General features: G+C 44.7%; 2 protein-coding genes across 5 annotated transcripts in view; both read right to left on the reverse strand.

The window, feature by feature from the left end:
• pHCl-1 (pH-sensitive chloride channel 1) overlaps positions 1-14,965 on the reverse strand; it is a 104,329-nt gene extending 89,364 nt beyond the window's left edge. The window contains exon 1 of one of the 3 annotated variants that reach the window (XM_065428841.2): positions 14,850-14,965. The gene's annotated coding sequence lies outside the window, so the exon portion shown is untranslated. Of the gene's footprint in view, positions 1-4,086; positions 4,285-4,468; positions 4,665-14,849 lie in introns of those variants that run through there. The other 2 variants (XM_065428839.2, XM_065428840.2) reach the window with 2 other exon arrangements.
• A 2,589-nt stretch (positions 14,966-17,554) lies between these two features.
• Positions 17,555-18,814, reverse strand: part of LOC135899549 (uncharacterized) — a 32,401-nt gene continuing 31,141 nt past the window's right edge. Inside the window, exon 9 of one of the 2 annotated variants that reach the window (XM_070537551.1) lies at positions 17,555-17,655. The gene's annotated coding sequence lies outside the window, so the exon portion shown is untranslated. The remainder of the gene's footprint in view (positions 17,656-18,814) is intronic. The other variant, XM_070537552.1, reaches the window with a different exon arrangement.

Raw genomic sequence — 18,814 nt, forward strand, 5'->3', positions numbered from 1 at the left:
ATCAAACTGTGAATGTTAGCACGACAAACCTATTACTTGGCTTTCGGTACTTATCAGCGGTATTGTACTTTTTAGTAATTGTACTGATTTTAAACAGCGAAAGAGGTCCTGTTTTCTCTGGTGAATAGGTTTTGCGTCTGCATTTACTACGCCTGGCGTTCGTCTTCTCCCACACACACAAGGGTGTCTGCAGTCAGAACTACTTGTTTGTTCATACAACCTTCTATCCTGGTGTGCCTTTTCTTTGTGCTACGACGCTCCGAAATTTATTCATGATTAGGCAGACAAGGACGAAATCTATGCAGGTCATATTTACATAAATGAATAGCACAGAAACATCTTCTCGGCAATAACGGCGAAATCAAAGAGAAATGAATACAATTTTACCATATGGAAGGGCCCTTATGATGTTTTTAGAAATACACCTGAATACAAATGAACAACTATGGAAAATGTTTTAGATGCGTGGAAAAACTATTTCACTGAGTGTACTTAAAGGAAACATCCTGATGTGTTGTCTATTTTCTTTTTACATATTCAGTTTTTATAGCCACAGCCATCTTAGCTGACACGCCGAAATGCACTCATTTAAGGAACCGCCATTCACACTCACAAAACTCTGTATTATTTATTCTCCTGTCCATGCTCTAAATATTATAGGTAACCCTTCGAAGTACTCGCTAGGCATAAGAGCAACAATAGGAGACAATCTCGCCGCAAGGGCATGAGGTTACTCCACTTCAGTTCGGACTATGCGAGCAGACGCCCCGAACAATGAACGAGCCTGAAGTCTGAGAAGAGCAAACTGCCTTTCGTGTGACCTGTCCAGCTAGTTGCACCGGTTCTTAGAAAAGAACATAATGGAATGAAATTGAATGTCTGTTTGTGCAGTAAGACGGAGGAAGAAGCAAACACCGCAAGGCAAGAAAAGAAACAAACTGCTCGACTTCAATATTGATCAATTTTACGATAGTGAGTTGTGTGTACAGCACCCGTGTTGTCTGATTATCTCGTCCACCGTGTTTCTCACGCTGATTGATCTCCACGAGGTTAAACAACCAGACCAATCAGTTGTTTTTATTCATAAAAGCATCGCAAGACCCCTTCTGGGCTAAAGATAGTTGTAATTGAATGAATCCATCATTTTCTCTTCTTTCATTACACGTCTCTTTCGTCATTTCACCAGTAAACGTCAATAAGATTCCATATTACTAAAATATTACGCGTTGCTCGATGGCTTCGTACCCAGATGTACATTTTTCACTGACACCTCACAGGGCTTGTCGAGAAGGCTGGAGAACAAAAAAAAAGAAATTTTCGAACTTCCAAAGGAAGCAAAGCCAGTTAAATAATTAAAAACGACAAGGCTCTTGGCTCCGCAATGAATTGAAGCACAAAACCGGCGGGGCATCTCCCTCCTCCGTGATTAAATTCGTCGCTCCCTCGAACGCTCGGCTGCTTGTATTTTCATTTGAATGCTTCGCAAAAACTTAGAAAGTTTGGCAGGGAATAGAGGCGAGGATTTCTTCTTTAGCGCGCTTTTGCTGAAGCGAGAACAAACGCGCCGTTATGAAAAAAGCTGATGCGCTCTGACAAGCTCGTCGATTCTGGTGTCATGAATATTTGGGGAACGAATTCACTTTCGTCATTAACTCATTCGCCATCTATAATCATTTGGAAGTTCACAACGGGAGACACGGCTGAATGGCTTTTGAAATATTTATAAATGCATGTGCAGTGCTATTTATACTGTAGTTATTCATGGTAATAAATTTTGATGTGAGCTGATATTATTGTTTGTGCGAACTCCTAATTTACAATGCAACTGTTGCCTGCTTATAAAATTGTGCACGCTGGTTCGATGAAGAGCGCACAAGACGCTGATGCACGGCCACTCTACGTGTGAGAACATTTGTACCCTTATCAGGAGATGGGCATCAAAAACCTGAATTGTATGTCCAAAAGAATCGTCTACATAGGCCGCCTGGTAAACCATATTGTTTGAAGACTCGCTATTAGAAACGTAATATTAAGTGTCAGAACAATATCCTGGTTGCATATTAAGAAGTTTGAAGAGAGAATAAAGAGCTAATGAACATAATCACGAAATGCTGAAAGTCTTTATCACAGCTATGTAATAGTTCAGGATTACTTGCCAACTTTCATATTTGTGTGCTTGAATGCCTAAGCTTCCTTATCCCTACACGTTGTTGGATGTCTAAAAGTGATTTTAGGTCACAACTTGACGGGCAAACTCAAAAGACGCATGGGAAAGGGTACGCGTGAGGTTGGAATTGAGGCTTTCCCATATTCGGAAATCACCTTTGAGCGTCCCCAAAAAGTGCTCTTGACTCACTGTGACTCAATTCTCTGCCGTAATGCGTCCCGAACGAAACCAGCAGGTCTTGTAACGATCCTCGCAAAATCTATGCCATTATTTGTTGCTTTGCCGCATAACTAGCGGTCATGTGGTAAAAGCACCTTTCCGTTTCCACAGCAGAATGTTCGTTGATATGTGATGGTGCTACAGAACCCCGTGCTGTTAAAAAAAAGTAAACACGACAAACAAGCTATGCTGTGTCGGTTATCAAGGCTTTCGTGCAAAAAAAAGAAATAAGGAAAGGAAAAACGGAACGACAACAACACAGTGTTTCATGCAAACTGATACGAAGCACTTCTAACGGTTATTAGCCTGGAATCGCGCGTCTCCGGTAGTGCCGCGTGAAGGTCGCAGTCTACTTCCTGCTCCCCCACTGCACGAAGCGCAAAAAGAAAGAAAGCTCGCTCGTGCATGGCATACGTGCCTTTCTCCGTGCACTGATACCACACATCGACGTTTTGCGCACGTACGCTCGACGACAGAACGAGTTGTTGACTAATGGACCAAGTCAGCACGTGAGTGAGCAAGACAAGAAGAAAAAAAAAAGGAAAAGAGAGAGAGAAAAAGAGAAGACAATTTCGAGCGGTGTGAAATGGGGTTGAGCGAATCAAACACGATAAGCGAAAGTTGGACGCAGGCTTTATCTTTACGTTATTTTGACGTCTGACAGCGTCACTGGACTGCGCAGAACGTTTTTTCGCCTGCAGGGTTCGTGCCCGCCTGACGTGACAGCGTGATAATTGCAATCAGCGTTTGTAAAACCCGGCGGTCCCCGGTGAGCCGCCGGGGGGTGGTGCCGGAAAAGTGGCGGCGGCCATGTGAGCGCGCGAGCGCCCTGCGCAGGCGTCGGTCGATGGGACGCTATTTCGGCTACATCGATTCGCGCCACGACGCACCTAGCGCTGATGGCGCGCCAGCGCGCGCGCCGCACTGTACATGGCGCGGCCGCGTTAGCGGTTTGCACGCTCCAGTATATGACTAAGAGGATGGGACGGTGCGAATTTAGGGTCCGACGCGTGTAATGGAAGCGTGATCCGCCCGACGAAGTCGCTCTACGGTGGTAACTGCGAGGCGCGACCAACACCACCCCCACGAAAAGACGTGCACAGATCACTCCACTACGGTACAGGAGCGTATAGTGCTGGCAGACGATGCAGCAGACGCCCCCTTGCAGACCGGGAGTAGTACTACAACGGCTGGCTAAGGGTTGATCCGTTTGTTGAGAACGGCAGCGCCCGGCTCTTCTGCGCCCCGCATCGCCTCGTGTGTTTTTGTCGCATTGCACGCACTGGCAGCAGGCCCAGATGAAAGCGGTCTCAAGTAACGCCATCTCGATTAACGAGCTGCGGACTCCCGAAGGGCCGACCACTCACGGAACGAAACCAATGAGCCGGGGTTTTGGCGAACTCCTCGACTTCTCTGTTGGGACAATGTCAGTGGTCGCGCGCAAGAGCACGGCTGCCGGGACCGGGCGCTGCCAATGCCAACCAAATCACTGCGTTATTTCGAGAGGGCCTCCACTGGGTGCAGTGTGCAACGGTAATATTGTCTCGCCGAACCGCGCGCAACGCTGCAACGTAACGGTGCTGCCTGCACGGGACCGAACGGGTGCGACACAGCGCACTCTGTGCCGATTCGCGAGCAAGTTGCGTTGGCGAACGTGCACGGGTCGCTCGCCAGGGAAAGTAAGGAAACGTGGGACCTACCGTGCGACAACAACGGCAGCTCTCAGTGTGCGATTCCGGAGGTCAGCGCTGAATGAAATCGCTCGCGCGAAGTCATGCGGCCAGGCGACGGCAGCGCGGAGCTCGTCTACAACGCATTTGTGTCCTCGCATAGTTTTGGCTCACGTCCACCACGACCTTCGCGAGCAGGGCCAGCCCGTGGCGCAGCTGCTGGCAGGGACCTACACGTAGCCGGGCATCACAACACGGGCGCACACAGTGCAGTCGCGATCGCTCGGGTGGTCTGAGCCACGGCGGCTGCGGCTGCGGGGTCAGCCGCAAAAGAAAGCGGGGCGTGCCTCGGGGCCGGAGGCTGTCTGGGACAGGAGGCGTGCAATCGATGACGTGCTCAGCTGCTGCTCACCTCCGAGCCGCTGGCCTTGGCGCCGGCCCGCCGGGCGGCATCCACGGGGGTCACCGACGCGCCCTGCTGCCCGCCATTCCGCGGCAGCAGCTGCTCACTGGCCGTCCGAACGAGCCGGAGACGACGCCTGCTGCGACGGCGCGCAGCAGCCCACGGCTGGCGCCATCTGCTGCGAGCCCCGGGCCCCAGCTGGCCCACCACCGGCGGCGGCGAGGGGCTGCGCTCCCTGGCGCTCGCCTCGTACCCGCCTCCCCACTCTCTCGCCGTCGCTGATGGTGCCGCAGCCCGGCCGCCGCTACCCGGCGCAGCCTGGGTCCTCCGAGCCGCCTCCCGACGTGTTGGCGCGAAGGTGTACGGGCGACACAGCAGCGGGCCCTGTGCCGCAGTGCCACGCACTCCGACACCAGGAGGGGCGTGGCTTTCTTTCTTTTCCCTGCTCTTTTTTCTTCACTTTTCCTTTATTTGTTTCTAGTTTGCGTCTTGGTGTTCTTTGTTATCGCCTGATAAACTCGTTTATTTCGTTCACTCATTAATTTGTTTCATTTTACTCCATCATTCTGCTACATCCCGCCTCCATGGCTGCCTCCATTATTTCGTTTAACACTTCCCTCGTTCATTGCCTGTTAGTTCTTTTGCTCATGAGTCTCTGACTTCCTTGCTTTCTGTTTTTCCTCCGCACCATTCTATTTTATCGTTTTTGAAGTGCTTCTTTTGTTTCCTTTGTCGCTTTTTCTAAGCCTCGGGACAGGTTGCTAAAATTGGGCTGTATAGGTAACATGTTATCCCAGGTTTGAGCTGTCTTAGACTGAGTGTTCTTGAAGTGACCATGCTGTGTCAGTTTGTGTCCCCTTCATCGACGTCGTAACGGCATCTCGCAAGTTGCACATTCAAATTACACTGGAAGGGGAGTCTAAAAAAAAAAAAGGAGTTAGCGGCACTCAGTCTTCCCCGGCGACCTCCTTCTCATAAAGTGACTACTTACTGGGGCTAAGCAAAAAGTGTTATCTGGAAACAACTACGCTGGACAAAAGTGTCGGAGGGCACCCCTACATGTTTCGCAGGGCTTCCCTATAAGGGAAAATTTCGGCAAAGACTCTTAAGTCTGCATAAGTGCGAAAAGCGAAAGCATTACAGTTCCTCTGCTGGAGGTTTCTTATTCCTTGCGTTCTTCGTCCGCGCAAGTTCTCGCCTGCGTTCTAAGTGCACCCGGGTGAGGCTAAATCAAAGCGCGCCGAACGTCTTAATGCGCTCGCTTGCCCGCGAGCGATGTGACATGTGCAACGACGCATGCACTGCGCACACCTTTAGGCAGCCACAACCGCGTACGCACCGTGCATGGTGTCGGGGAAACATGCTCGTCTCGAACCACGGAGGTCCCCCGTTCGATTCCTAGCCAGAGCGAAATTTAACAAATGTTCTTTTCGAATGCATGAATTTAGTTTGTTCACAGGAAACTCCCTGAGAAATGTTACTTGAACCCGAGCATTTCGTAGTGGCGTATTTTTAGTCTTTGCGGCGTCAGCACTTTTTATCATGCCGAATGAGTTTTGCGTAATCGGTCATGCAATGTTTTGGCAATAATAAAGCACAAAATAACTATGGCGCAATTATTCCCCCCTTTAATGACCACGTTCTAGGCTTCATGCTCCTAACGTCACGTCGAAATATGACTTCCCTCGCAACAATATATTAAAAAGCAAGCATATCGTTGTCATTTCTAAAGGAATAAGATGCGTTATTTATCTAGAATTCATTTACACGTTTAGAAGAAAAAAATTGGTTAATAAAACAGCTATTCCTCATTAGGGCGGCCTCTGCAAAGTAGGGTTTTAAAAAAAAGAAAACATGCAGCAACGGAGCCAGTTATGAGCGAAAGGAAGGAAGGCGTGATGGAAACGCAGGAAAATAAGAGTTTCGTACTTTCCTGAAATGAAAGCAAGAAGCCACTTGCGGCAAAAGCTCGCAAGAAATAAAGGCATGCATATAAACAACGTTGGCGCTGTGTAGCTCGAGCAGCGAAATGCTGCGGGAGATGTTCTCGGCGGGTACATCGTTATGCGAATGAGAAAGAATCAAAGAAAACGAAAGTAACAATACGGCCACGTTCTTCGCATGCATACGGTATATGATGCCCGGATCTAGCCTCGTCGACTCAGCAAGGCCGTGAGGAGCACTGAAATTTTGCTGACCGTTACTGCGTGCAACGCTGTTCCCTCGCTAAGGATATGGTATAATGTAAAGACAACAAACGAAAATAAAAATAAAGCACTCTTAAATTCGTTTGCTCTGCGGGAATGTTGTGCATTATTGTTTCAGTGGATCTGTTTCACCTTCTTTAAGTATTGAAAGAAAAAAAGAAAGCGGCAAGTTGCCATGTGCTTGCAGGAGTAATTACTTCTCCGTGAGGGCTACGAGAACGAAGTATCAGCAAGAGCGGACGTATTTTTAGATTAATTCTTGTGTGCCCGGGAATGCTGAAACCTTGCCCGCCAAAGCAGGTTGGTCGAAGAACGGTGAACGTTGCCACTTAAGCTCGCCGAACAAGAGTGGAACTGACGTCTGCCTAATTGGGACCAACATCCCCTGCTTTTTCGCCCACTAATTATGCGCGCTGTTGTTGATCGGACTTGGCAGATTTCTCATATTTACTTTTTGCAGGAGGCTGGATAAAAGAATATTCGCCACTTCCGCGGAGTGTCTACAAATCAGTTGTCTGCTTAGTTTCTTTCGATTTCTGTTGAGGCCCAATACGTGCTTGCCGTCTTCTTTACTGCAAGGGTTTTACATGCGTGCTGCAAAGAGGAATGTGCTTTAGTAAGCTTCGCTGCAGTACACATCTGAAATGTAGTGAGACTAGCATATGGTAACAAAAACAATTGCGGCAGATTGAAACCTCAGGAGAGCACCTGAGATTATATTAAGCCGAGTGGCGCAGCATATCGAGGGCACCCAAGGGACAGCGGGAGAAACGAAGCTGTACCCATTCCGGGTTCCAACGCTAGTGTTTCCGCTGCCTTTTTGGTGTCCGGCAGGTGCCGTCAAAGTATACTAAATAATGACATGTTTACACTCGGTAATTCTACAAATTGTCACTTCCTTTCACCAAAATACGTTGAGCATACTTCACCGCATTACGTAATTGTATTGCAGTGAAGCCATTATAAAACGCCAGTAAGGCTTTTTCTTTTTTTTCAGGCAATGTCAAAGATTGGGCGTGGTTCTGAATGTGTCAAAATGTAACAGCGCGACGTCGACAGAGGTCATAAGCCGCTTTTTCTTGCCCGCTTTTAGATTTCCGCCCTCACTTCAAGTCACGCTTTTAAATTCCGAATTCTTTTCGAGGATTACTTGACCTTCATGTAAACACGGGTGGAATTGCACACATTGCTCATACAGCCTTACTTGCCATTGCACCAAACGTGTTTGGTATCACGTAAACAAAATTAAACATTTTTAGGGGGGGGGGGGCGGCGGCCGGGATGTACCAGAGGGAGTAGAGATATTATTACCAAATTCTCATCATACGCAACCATGAAATCGTTCCCGGTGACTTCATCAATGATTGAACTGCTTGTATGGAGTGCAGTCTACTGAGGTATGGGCGCTAAACCGTTACTAATTACATTTGGTATATATTTAGGTCAATTAGATTGGGCAGAATTTTTTTCTCGCTAGGTGACGAAATAAATTTTGAGTTCAGTTGATTTCACTTGGGTTAATACTGCTCAGGTGGTGAACTCGGACAAATATTATTTAACATAGGTGTTTGTTTTTGCGTCACGCCCAACAGGCTATTGTTTTCATGCTCCCTTGCACCATGTTTGTCAATACGAGTACAGTTAGTGGGCTCCGCGCACTGCACATGCTCTAAACATCGCAACAGCCAGCAAGGTACTTTCGCTAAAAAGAAATGAACTTTTCACAAATGCCATGCCAGTTTGTTGTCTGCTGTGGAGCTATCCACCATGGGGGATGAGTTACTCTGGCGTTCTGCTGACAAATAGGCTAGACAAAGGGCTTGGTTACCACTGAAAGAAGCCATGCTGCTGCGAGGGCGTCATACAAAGCCACGCATTTATAGATATTTTTGTGCACTTTAATAAACGTCATGTGATCACGCCGAAAATTGTAGTGGCCTGCTGCGCAGTTTTTTATTTCAGTTGTAATTTGTGACATAACACCTCGTAGACCATTTAATCAACCAATAAATAAATAAATAAATAAATAAATAAATAAATAAATAAATAAATAAATAAATAAATAAATAAATAAATAAATAAATAAATAAATAAATAAATAAATAAATAAATAAATAAATCCCACCCAATCAATTAAACCAATCAACAATTCCCTTTGCAGTCTAGAACACACCGCTCTGAGTCAGCACGGTCGGCCTTCGAGTTTCGAGGAGCATATTTCAGGCCTTCGCCAGTGCTAGCAGGAACGCGTGATGCGCTTGGCTTGTTGATTTATTTATTTACTTGTTCTCGTCAGATTTCAAGATAACTACAGGTTCTAAATGTGCACAGTAAGTCACTAGGAGTCTTGTACCTACACTATACACTTTCACATCAAAAGTCATAGATATAGACATGCGAAATTTTGAAACCCAGTGAAAAAAAAAAACAAAAAAAGAATAAGAACGCAACACCAAGTGTCTTCACACTCCATCAATGTTAAAGATAGAGCATCGAAGCAATACTAAACGACTAAAAATTAAATTGTTTCTTTGTGTTATATGCTCCAAAAGAAAAAAAGAAATTTCGTGGCATTCGCCACTTAGTTTAGACTACACCACTGCGAAAAAAAAAGAAAAAGGAAAAGACGGACGTGAGGGAATGCCAACTTGCGCTCTCGAGTACGTAAGTCGAGTACGTAAGTCCCTGGAACTGTTTGGCAAAACCCGAATGGCCGTCGAACGCCCTTGACTCATCGTGTCGTGGAAAAGTGCATCGCTCCAGGTTTTATTGTCTGGCGTGTGGGAGAGCCATCCCGCTTGCGAGGCCAGACGGGCACGCAATACGTCGCGCTTCCTTCCATTTTCGGCCGCGTCAATTTCGAGCGTGACCTCGTTTTCCCTTTGTTTCTCTCGTTCATTGATAACCAGTCGAAATTTCCGCCCGCATCACGCGTCAGCACACCGACTCACTTCTATATTTTGAAAACTCAGGTATACTGGCTAAACGTAACCACATCGACTGTGTTATACTTCTGTGTTACACGTGAAACGCCGCCCTAGAATGTCCGACAAAACTGGGTCCGAATTCACAAGACTCTTTGCTCGTAAGCACTCTTTGTCATGGGCTGATCGCCTTGGCTAACACTATGTAGAACACCGCGATTGGATGGCAATTGTTCTTACGAAAAGTAGTGACGTAAAAGATTCTTTCGGGAATATATGGCCCTGATTTCCCGAATTCCGTTCACCAATATAGCCTGCGTAAGCTTTGCCACGTTATAATATTGTAGTGCGGTGAAACCATTATAGAACGCATATACGTAGATAGCGTTGATAAATATATCCAGTCAGAACTCATTTATGAAAGCTAAGTATGAATAGTACTGATACTTGCTTTCCCTGAGAGTTACCGAACATCTTATGTTAAAAACGGCCACCGGTCAAAGTGGGTCATACTTTCAAGCATTTTCTCGTGAAAGAAAGATGAGTACTGCAGCAGCACTAAAATTACCTTATGTGCACTTTAACCAGTGATCTATGTACAAAATATTTTACTTCGAAGTGCGAAGGTGCCTCATATACATTTCAAATTTCGCGTCCTCAATTTTATCAAAACTCACATTTTTAATGTTCTTAAAGGTAATCTGTAATTGTGGGCGTTATAACAGATTAACACAAATTTTATAACAAATTTTATTTCTATGCCTCCATCACAAGAAATACTAATGACAAGGGTGCAATAGTTCGTCGTACGAAAAATATGTGCGAGCCCTGTAAATTAACAAGAATTAAATGAGAAGAAGGTGGTTCTTTCATTTTATCCCACATTGAAGAGGACGGTTTGATGTCTGTAACAGGCACCATCTATTGCTCTTTCCTGATGTGACAGGAAAGTAATTAAGAAAGTCGAACGAACGCAAAAAAAACAACAAATGCGACGAAATGTCTGAATGTGCGGCAGCGAAAAGCCTCTCGAACTTAGGTATTTTTGGTTGGTTGGCTTGTTTGCTGGTTACTTCGTTTGTTGATCTGTTTGTTGGTTGGTTGGCTGGCTGGTTGGTGTCTGTTTGTTTGCTTGTTTGTGCTGCAGTGTTATATTTTTTTTTTAAATCCGCGTATATCGAAGCCCTTCTTACGAGTTGTGAATGCGAAAGCCTCAATGTCCAATCGAAACCGGTGCGGGAGCGTCCGTCTCACTGCTACAGATGCCGGCAACTTTTTCGCCAGATGGGCCATTGGACGCTTTCGCAACAACAATGAGGTACAGGATACATACGGTAGCATCGTTTAACGCAGAAGGGCCAAGCATAGAAGGAAAGTGGAATTGGTGCCAAACCATTCAAAGCAGCGGTGGTGGCGCATTGTGCATTGCGGTAAGAATGACAATGAGAGTTACTGAATTCGTGAATCTAACTAGGTGCCCTAGTTAGTGACTTCTCTCACCCATAAGTAAAATTAATGCTGGAACAGTAACCTCTAAAGAGGATAACAGAATAGTACATGACATATAAAGTTAATGATGATAAATTAATAAAAAAGTAGACATGATAACGTGTACAACATCAAAGGGGTAATGAAAACCGAGAATGGTTTTATGGTGGTTTTACGATGACTAGCAAGGGTAGTTCAAAGCTAACCTCAACCGACCCTAAAAAAACGCAACCAACTTTTTCTTGCAGACATATCAACATAAATGTCTTACACTCATTAAAGTATTGCTTGTGCAGAATTAGTTTGAACGCTGTGCTCGAGAAAAGTGACGCCAACGCTGATTAGGATAGCTTGATCAAAACTTTTTTGCGAAGCGTATTCCGGTTCGTTTCTTTTCAAAATCATTGCGCGTTCAAAAAAAGTGCCGTAGGCTATGGATGACAAAGGAATTGCTTAACGATATTAAGAAACGAGATCGACAGTTTAAATCCTTCAAATCAGCAAATCTCCTCAATATTCTAAGACATACAAAGAATGCAGAAATTTTGTAACCAAGAAACTTCGTTCCGCTAAGCCTCACTACGTCTTCAATTTGTTTAGCTTGTCCGACAGACGTATGAAATTGTTTGGAAGACGCTTAACTCGATGCTGGGTATTTTGCCAGAGCCAGTGACAAATTCTGGAGCAAGGTCTTCTGTTAAGTGGTTGGGCACTAGGAGACAGATTTAATACTTTATTTATTTATTGTAGTTCAGGTCCAAGCATTACCGAAGGCTTAATATACGTCGACTCTTGTACTGATCACACGGTTTTTGTCAAACCTTTTTCAGAAAGCGAAGTTATTGCTTAAATCGTGGAGTTAAATAGTGAGGCGACTGATGCATCAGAATTTCAAATAAATCTTCTGGAACACGCCATTGATATTCTAGAGCCTCCTCTCGCGCACATATTCAACTTAAGTTTGCTTCCAGGAGTTTTTCCATATAACATGCAGATTGCAAAAGTGACAGCATTATATGAAAAGGGAAATAAATATGACATATAGCTAACTACAGGCCAATATTGATATCGCCTAGTTTCTCTGAAGGTTTATAAAATGCTATTTTAAAACGTCTGACAGATTTATTGACCGTCAAAATCTCATGAACACGGCACGACATGGTTTTCGTAAAAATCGATCGACTGAGCTTGCTCTTCTGGAACAAAAGGAGTGTATGTTAGAAAATTTTAAATCCCAGAACATGGTACTTAGGTTGTCTTTGAACTTCACGAAGGCATTTGACGTTATTAATCATGGCATTTTATTTAAAAAAAATCAAATGTTATGCTATTAAGGGAGTCGCAAATTCTTTTTTATTCTTATTTGCAAAATAGGTCGCCATTTGCAAGCATCGCAGGTGAATGATCAGAAAAAAGATGCCAGTAACGTCCGGGGTTTCTCAGCGTACAATCTTGGGACCATTTATTTTTGCACTTTACACATAAATGAAACAACTAATGTAGATACAGCTGCTAAATACATAACGTACGCAGACGACAGGAGCTTGTTCATTGCCGGCAAATCAGGTGCTCAATCAGCATTAAGATAATAATGCCCTAACTACAATAAGTGACTGGGCAACTATTTAAAAATTAACGTTAATAAATCCAAAGCAATCCTCTTTCGTCCACGCAATAAATATGTTAGGCTCCTTCCTATTAAGCTAAATGATTGTGAGATAGATCTAGTGCCATCTGCAAGTACGCTAGAAGTTTTCTTTGGCAAACACATGACTTGGGATGGCCATGTTAATTATACTGTTGGTAAATTGTCCAGAAACGTGGGCACAGTGGGTCGCCATTCTTTGATTTTCTTATGTCAGTCAACATGATGCTATACAATGTCCTCTTCCTATGCTAAGTTAACCATGAACTTCTCGTCCGGGGAACTACAACAAGCAAAAACCTGAATAGAACTGCACGTTTACAAATGAGAATTATTCGCCTAATATCAAAACATCCTTTCCTTGCACACCTAGCGGGCCTTTTTCAGAGCATAACCTTACTCCGGTTCATTCAAAGCACAGTTATAAACTATGCCGAGAGTACAAAATCGCCATAGCAAATAATGACGATGTGTTAAGTTAGCCAAGCTAGCAGAAAACGTAACCATATATAATGCGCGGAAATCGGAACAGTGTAACGTTTTAAGATGCCGCCCAAATTATGGTAAACAAGGGCTGCAATTCTTGTTGCCCACAATACTGAACACCACGTACAATGATAAAAAAATTGACTTGAGTAATAGTTCATTAAGCGGACTGAGAAGCACCTTTATAAGCAGGAGCCCTCGGGCAGTGAATTCCTGTTAGCCTGTGATACAACACTCTTTCGTGTGTGTTGAATTCTTTAAAGATTTCTATGATATTGTACTGCTTTATGGCTCTGTTACGACCTCATGTCTGATTTGAAGTTGCTTTCCTTTTTTTGTGCAGTGCTTTCCTTTTGTTTTCTTTTTTTCTGTATATTTAAGCACTTATCTAATTTCTAGAGCTTGTAAGATGGAAGGTTGTCGTTGAATTGCAATGTGTATTGTCGCATTCTGTTGCACCTTTCAGCAATACTCCGTGTGCTGCTCAGTGTTGCGGCAGCCAGGTCTCCTCAAGCTGCCCTAACCAGCATCCTTCGTGGTCACCCACAGCAATGCATTTGTTTTTGTTTGCTGCGAATAAAATTCAAATTAATACCACAGTCACACGCTCGCTTTCAATGACCATGTTGAAATCCGAGGTCCCTGAAGTCAATGAAATCCACGAGCCCCATTGGCTCTCTCCTGCGAGCTTGCACAAAGGAGCCAATTAGGTATGCGCAGTTTGCTTCCAATGCTCATTGAAAGGGAACGTATGGCTGCATGCGGTGAGAGATTCACAATGCTTGTCGCTGTGTAAGGGCAAGTTCTCTTGCGCCCGCCGCTGCAGAAGAAGAAAAACAAGTTGTGGCCAACAAATGCGATGGAAAATTGCTGTGAAAGAGCTTTGAAACACGTGTTTTGAAATCAGCCGTGTAGTCCAGCGGTAATAACGGATCCACCCTCGACGCACTGTCTTTTTCCTAAGGAGGGGCTAGTTAACGTGAGTGTTTTTATCTTCACAGCCATCCTGCGTTATGTTGTGTGGTAGCACCGGTTTGTTTGCTCTGTTGTATTTATTAATTTCTTCGTAACGCTATTTCGTTTACACTGTTATGTAGAAGAGTGCATGTTATGCAGATAAGCAGTGTACTATACAGTGTGCCCTATATAACGTTAGTCAAGCTGCTCAACGCTGACAGAAAATACAAAGGCACGCTGCATTGTAGGAACTCCGTAGGTTTAGAAATGAATGTTTAGAAAACGCTATGCGAAGCACAATTTTGACACTCAGGTTGTCCCGTCGTTAGATCTCTGACGACCGTACACCGTAGGTGTCAAAATTGTACTTCACAGCGTGTATTCTAGACCATCTCTTTATTTTTTCGTTGAACAACTTGGCTAACGTTAGCTGGAACAACCTATATATGTAATTTATATGTGTGTGCGTTATATGCGCATGCCACACATGTACAGTACGTTTCATTAATATGTTACATGTACAAGAGTGCAATAGCGTACGACACCGCATGTCAAAAACACTAGCTCTTGCTCAGACAAGGAAGTAGCCGGCGCCGAATTCGTGCGCGCACATCTTCGTTTCTTTTATCACGCACGTAACAGAAAATAAATCAAAATACAGGCAGCAGATGGCGCTTTCTCACCGACGAGATCCAAGCACCGTCATTTCACCGATAGACGGGCTCGCCGAAGAGGACTCGCGGAGGGATTAATCGGTCCGGATCGGCTGAGCGCGAGCATCTCGCGACGAGCGCCTGCTCGCGTCCTCCTGCGTACGGCGAGGCAAATCCGGCGTATCAGTCGGAGACGGGGGGAGTGCTTCCGCTCTGCGCGCCTAATAAACGTCGCGAAGTTGGCCTAATTAACTGGACAGAGAGCGCGAGCTCTCGACGCACCCTCATCAACACGCGCCAAATGCTCCAGCAGGATCAATTGAACGCTAAAGAGAATCTCTTCCCCAGCATACGTCGTCTGGCACGTTCGTCGCTTAGGTTTCTTTTCTCTCTCTCTCTCTCTCTCTCTCTCTTGGGGACACGGATGGGGAGGGAGGCTTAGCTTCGGGCGGCTTTTCAGATTGTGCCTGTAGGATTTGCTGTACGGACGGAGAGGGCTGTCATCGGTGGTCTGCTTTTCAACTGAGCCTGGGTTCGGACTGGTCACTGAAAGGACGGTGCACAGCAGATCTTATAGGAAAATAAGTCAGAATGCTAAATCAGCGCGCACACGACGCCCCTTGTACATCTTTCCTTGTACACGCACCGAAAAACCCAAGAAAGTGAATTAGGTGATCGCCGCGGTAGTTTAATTGGTAATTGCAAACCCCGCACGCGTAATGGGGAGGATGCTAGCTCTGTACTCACCTGCCCTGTGACAAGTTATCCTTTCGACTACTTTCATATTCCCTTTACCTCGTTATTTCTACATTTCATTTAAAGATATCAGGTAATTTACCGTAGTTTTTTTCTGGTTTTATGTTCTGTTTCTTTATGATGGTGTACTTTTTGAAAACTGCACAATGTCGTAGAAAGCTGAATGAGATGATGAATTGCACTTTCACCAGAGAACGTTACTAAGCGCTGTGCGGAATCGGTTATTGCCGGTTATGGTGAACAAGGCGTTAGGCTCCGACCCACGAATAATATTTCCCGGCAAGCAACGTTACCAATATTTCTGTATTCCCGCTTGGCAGAGTCTGCATGTCATTCCAGCAGAGTCAATAACTAATTATTGAGGCTGCTTTGACTTCCCAGAAAAAGAACTTGCTGAGCCGACAGCAGGTCATGACATATCTATTGCCTTTTTGAGGTGGGAAACGTCGATGTGGCTTTTTAATCGATAAAAAGTACAACTCTTAAAATGCTGTCGTGAATGATTCAAATTAATTTTTCATACCTACAAACTACCTACAAGCGATGCTCACATTTAGAAAAAAAAAATAATATTGAGGAGCTACGAATGGGACATTTAAGTTTCTGAATTAGATTTTAATGGCGTCACAGAATACCAGAGCTTCCGCCAGCGACCAACCCCTAGTCGATACTAGAAGAAAAAAAAGAAAGCCCTAATTGAAGCTCTTTGAAGGTTTCTAGGGTAAAATTAGGCATCGCAGTCATAGAATATCCCGCCATAATTGCGACGTCACAAAATCAAGTTCTCACTGCCATAAGTTCGACGCCGCGAAACAACGTGACATGGGCAAATTTAACTTTCACATTCGTTTCTTTTAGAGAACACATCGCATTCTTGATCCGTACAAACACGAAGAGGGTAAACAAATAAACAAGACAGTTCACTACTTTACTGTTTTCTCCCGCAGTGCACCTCTTAAGATGATAGAAAACCGTGACATACTTCTAGCGCGGAAGACAGGGACATCCGGACGTGTACTCGAATATTTTATGCAAATAAGAGGCACTCGCTCCTCTGCTCGCGGAAAATGCATGTTTGGAAGGCAAACAAGGGTTGTTGGCTCTAGTGGTTTGATGCCCCCCTCGGCCCCCGCGCCAGCATATGTCACCGCTTCTTCGTGCGCTACAAGCTCACTGCGATAAGGGGGAGGTGTCAGCGCTGCACCTAAGCAGATGTCGTACTGGGCGAACATGAAATCATTTCTCTTACGCCGGTAGCGAAGAAGCACGAAGAACGCGGGGTGGCAGACGACAAGGCAACGCTGGGTACCGAGGGAGCATTTGTCGTACGCTTTTTAAAGTTCGCCCATTTTGTTTGCCGGGGCATTGGCGGTAAGAACAAATAGGAGACCAGCAAACGACAAGGAGCAAGAGCGAGACATACCACATTCTACAAACAAAAGAAAAAAATGTACACTTGATTCTTTGTAAATGCAAACGATGGCTGACTAAAACAATTTCTCTTACATCCCTGAATGTCAAGAAGAATACATGTGAATTTCGTGGGCATCCACTGACGCTGATAACTTTACCACATCTTGAAAGGTACTTTATATTACCCCGGATATTCCTTGTAACGTCTGGCGTTAGCCAACTGTGGTGTTTATGGAATTAATAATGAAATATGAACATTTACAAGTTCCAGGCAACACGCAAACCATTCTTGCCTACATGGAGCTATGTCAACATGACCCACTGTTGGCTGATTCCATCTGCATCTTCCAAAGCGCCGGAATGTTTCAGTAAGGCAGGTTGTGATGCGTCCAGCTTTGCAGAAATTACGACTTGCGGGTTTCGTAATACGGCTAGACGCGAAAATCGCAATCCAAGTGTTGTCAGGAGACAGTGCGCGGCAATGCTCGTGGTATAGCTTAGGCAAATAAGAGCAAGGCGGCTTCTTTTCAAGCACGCTTCCTCGTCTGTTCAAGCTGGGTGCACTACCTGCAATGCCAAGCCCAGCCGCAGCAGAACAGTGTGGCAAGCTGCACAAACACCACTGCAACAATGGTGATGGCGGTCCACCCTGCCGGCTCCGTTTTCACTGCAGCAAAGATATAATCACATCATGAGCGTCTAGCCACACCCTATCAAACAGTGAAGGACGCTGAGTATTCAAATACAGTCACCGCTATGTGACCCTATGAGCAGCTGCTAGCTCTAATTCATTCATCGCTTTCAGCGCTAGGAAAAAAAATTTATTTTTTAACGTGAGGCTGTTTCCGCCCGACTTCAGATTAATAATAAAGAAAGGAAACTGACAGAAAGTCCAAATAAACCAAAGTAGAGCTTCCAGGCTGCTCAGCTGCACTCTTTGGTACCATGGCACTACTTTCCAGCTCTGCTCGCCTCTGTCGCAAATGCGTCAACAAAAACCGGCAGGCCGACAGAAATCATCGGCGCTGCTAATCCTAGCAATGTCTCAGCAGATGAAGAAATCGTTTGCCATGGTCTAGAGATAGGAAAACAATTTCACGAAGTTGCAGAATTTCTTGAACGCTAGCGTAACTGCGAGACATTCAGTGAAATGTGCGTTTTACAGCACGATATTCCAAATACAATGCACAACGAAATTAGTCCCCAGGAAAACGTAGTATTAATTGCATTTTTGATTTCGGAAGTGATTTGCATCTGCCATTAGAGTAAGTTTTGTTCATAGCATGTTTTACAACTTGCAGTATACCGTTGTTGGGTCAAAATGGGCCACAGTTTTGCCTTTGATTACAGTTAGATAAATAGAACTTGCGCAAGCGCTGCTCTACTTGAAGCTTGACTCATTTCTTTGAAGGGAGAAGGGGACTTTCGATAGTTTGAAAGAGCGGAGACGCTGCTATATATTTCTAGACATAATCTTTCAAGCTGAGCGGATGGTGGAATAGATCCCAAGCAGGAGTGGCAACTACAGATAGTAGAATACTGCTACAGAAAACGGCCGATTGATTGATTGATTGATTGATTGATTGATTGATTGATTGATTGATTGATTGATTGATTGATTGATTGATTGATTGATTGATTGATTGATTGATTGATTGATTGATTGATTGATTGATTGATTGATTGATTGATTGATTGATTGATTGATTGATTTTAATGTCCCAAAACAACACAAGTCCTCCGGAGAACGCTAACTCAGGATTAAATCTCACCGCCGGGGTTCTCTTAAGAAATACAGATATAATATTTTTTTACACCTCTTTCTT

Source organism: Dermacentor albipictus, chromosome 4, assembly GCF_038994185.2.
Source record: "Dermacentor albipictus isolate Rhodes 1998 colony chromosome 4, USDA_Dalb.pri_finalv2, whole genome shotgun sequence".
Taxonomy (NCBI): Eukaryota; Metazoa; Arthropoda; class Arachnida; order Ixodida; family Ixodidae; genus Dermacentor; species Dermacentor albipictus.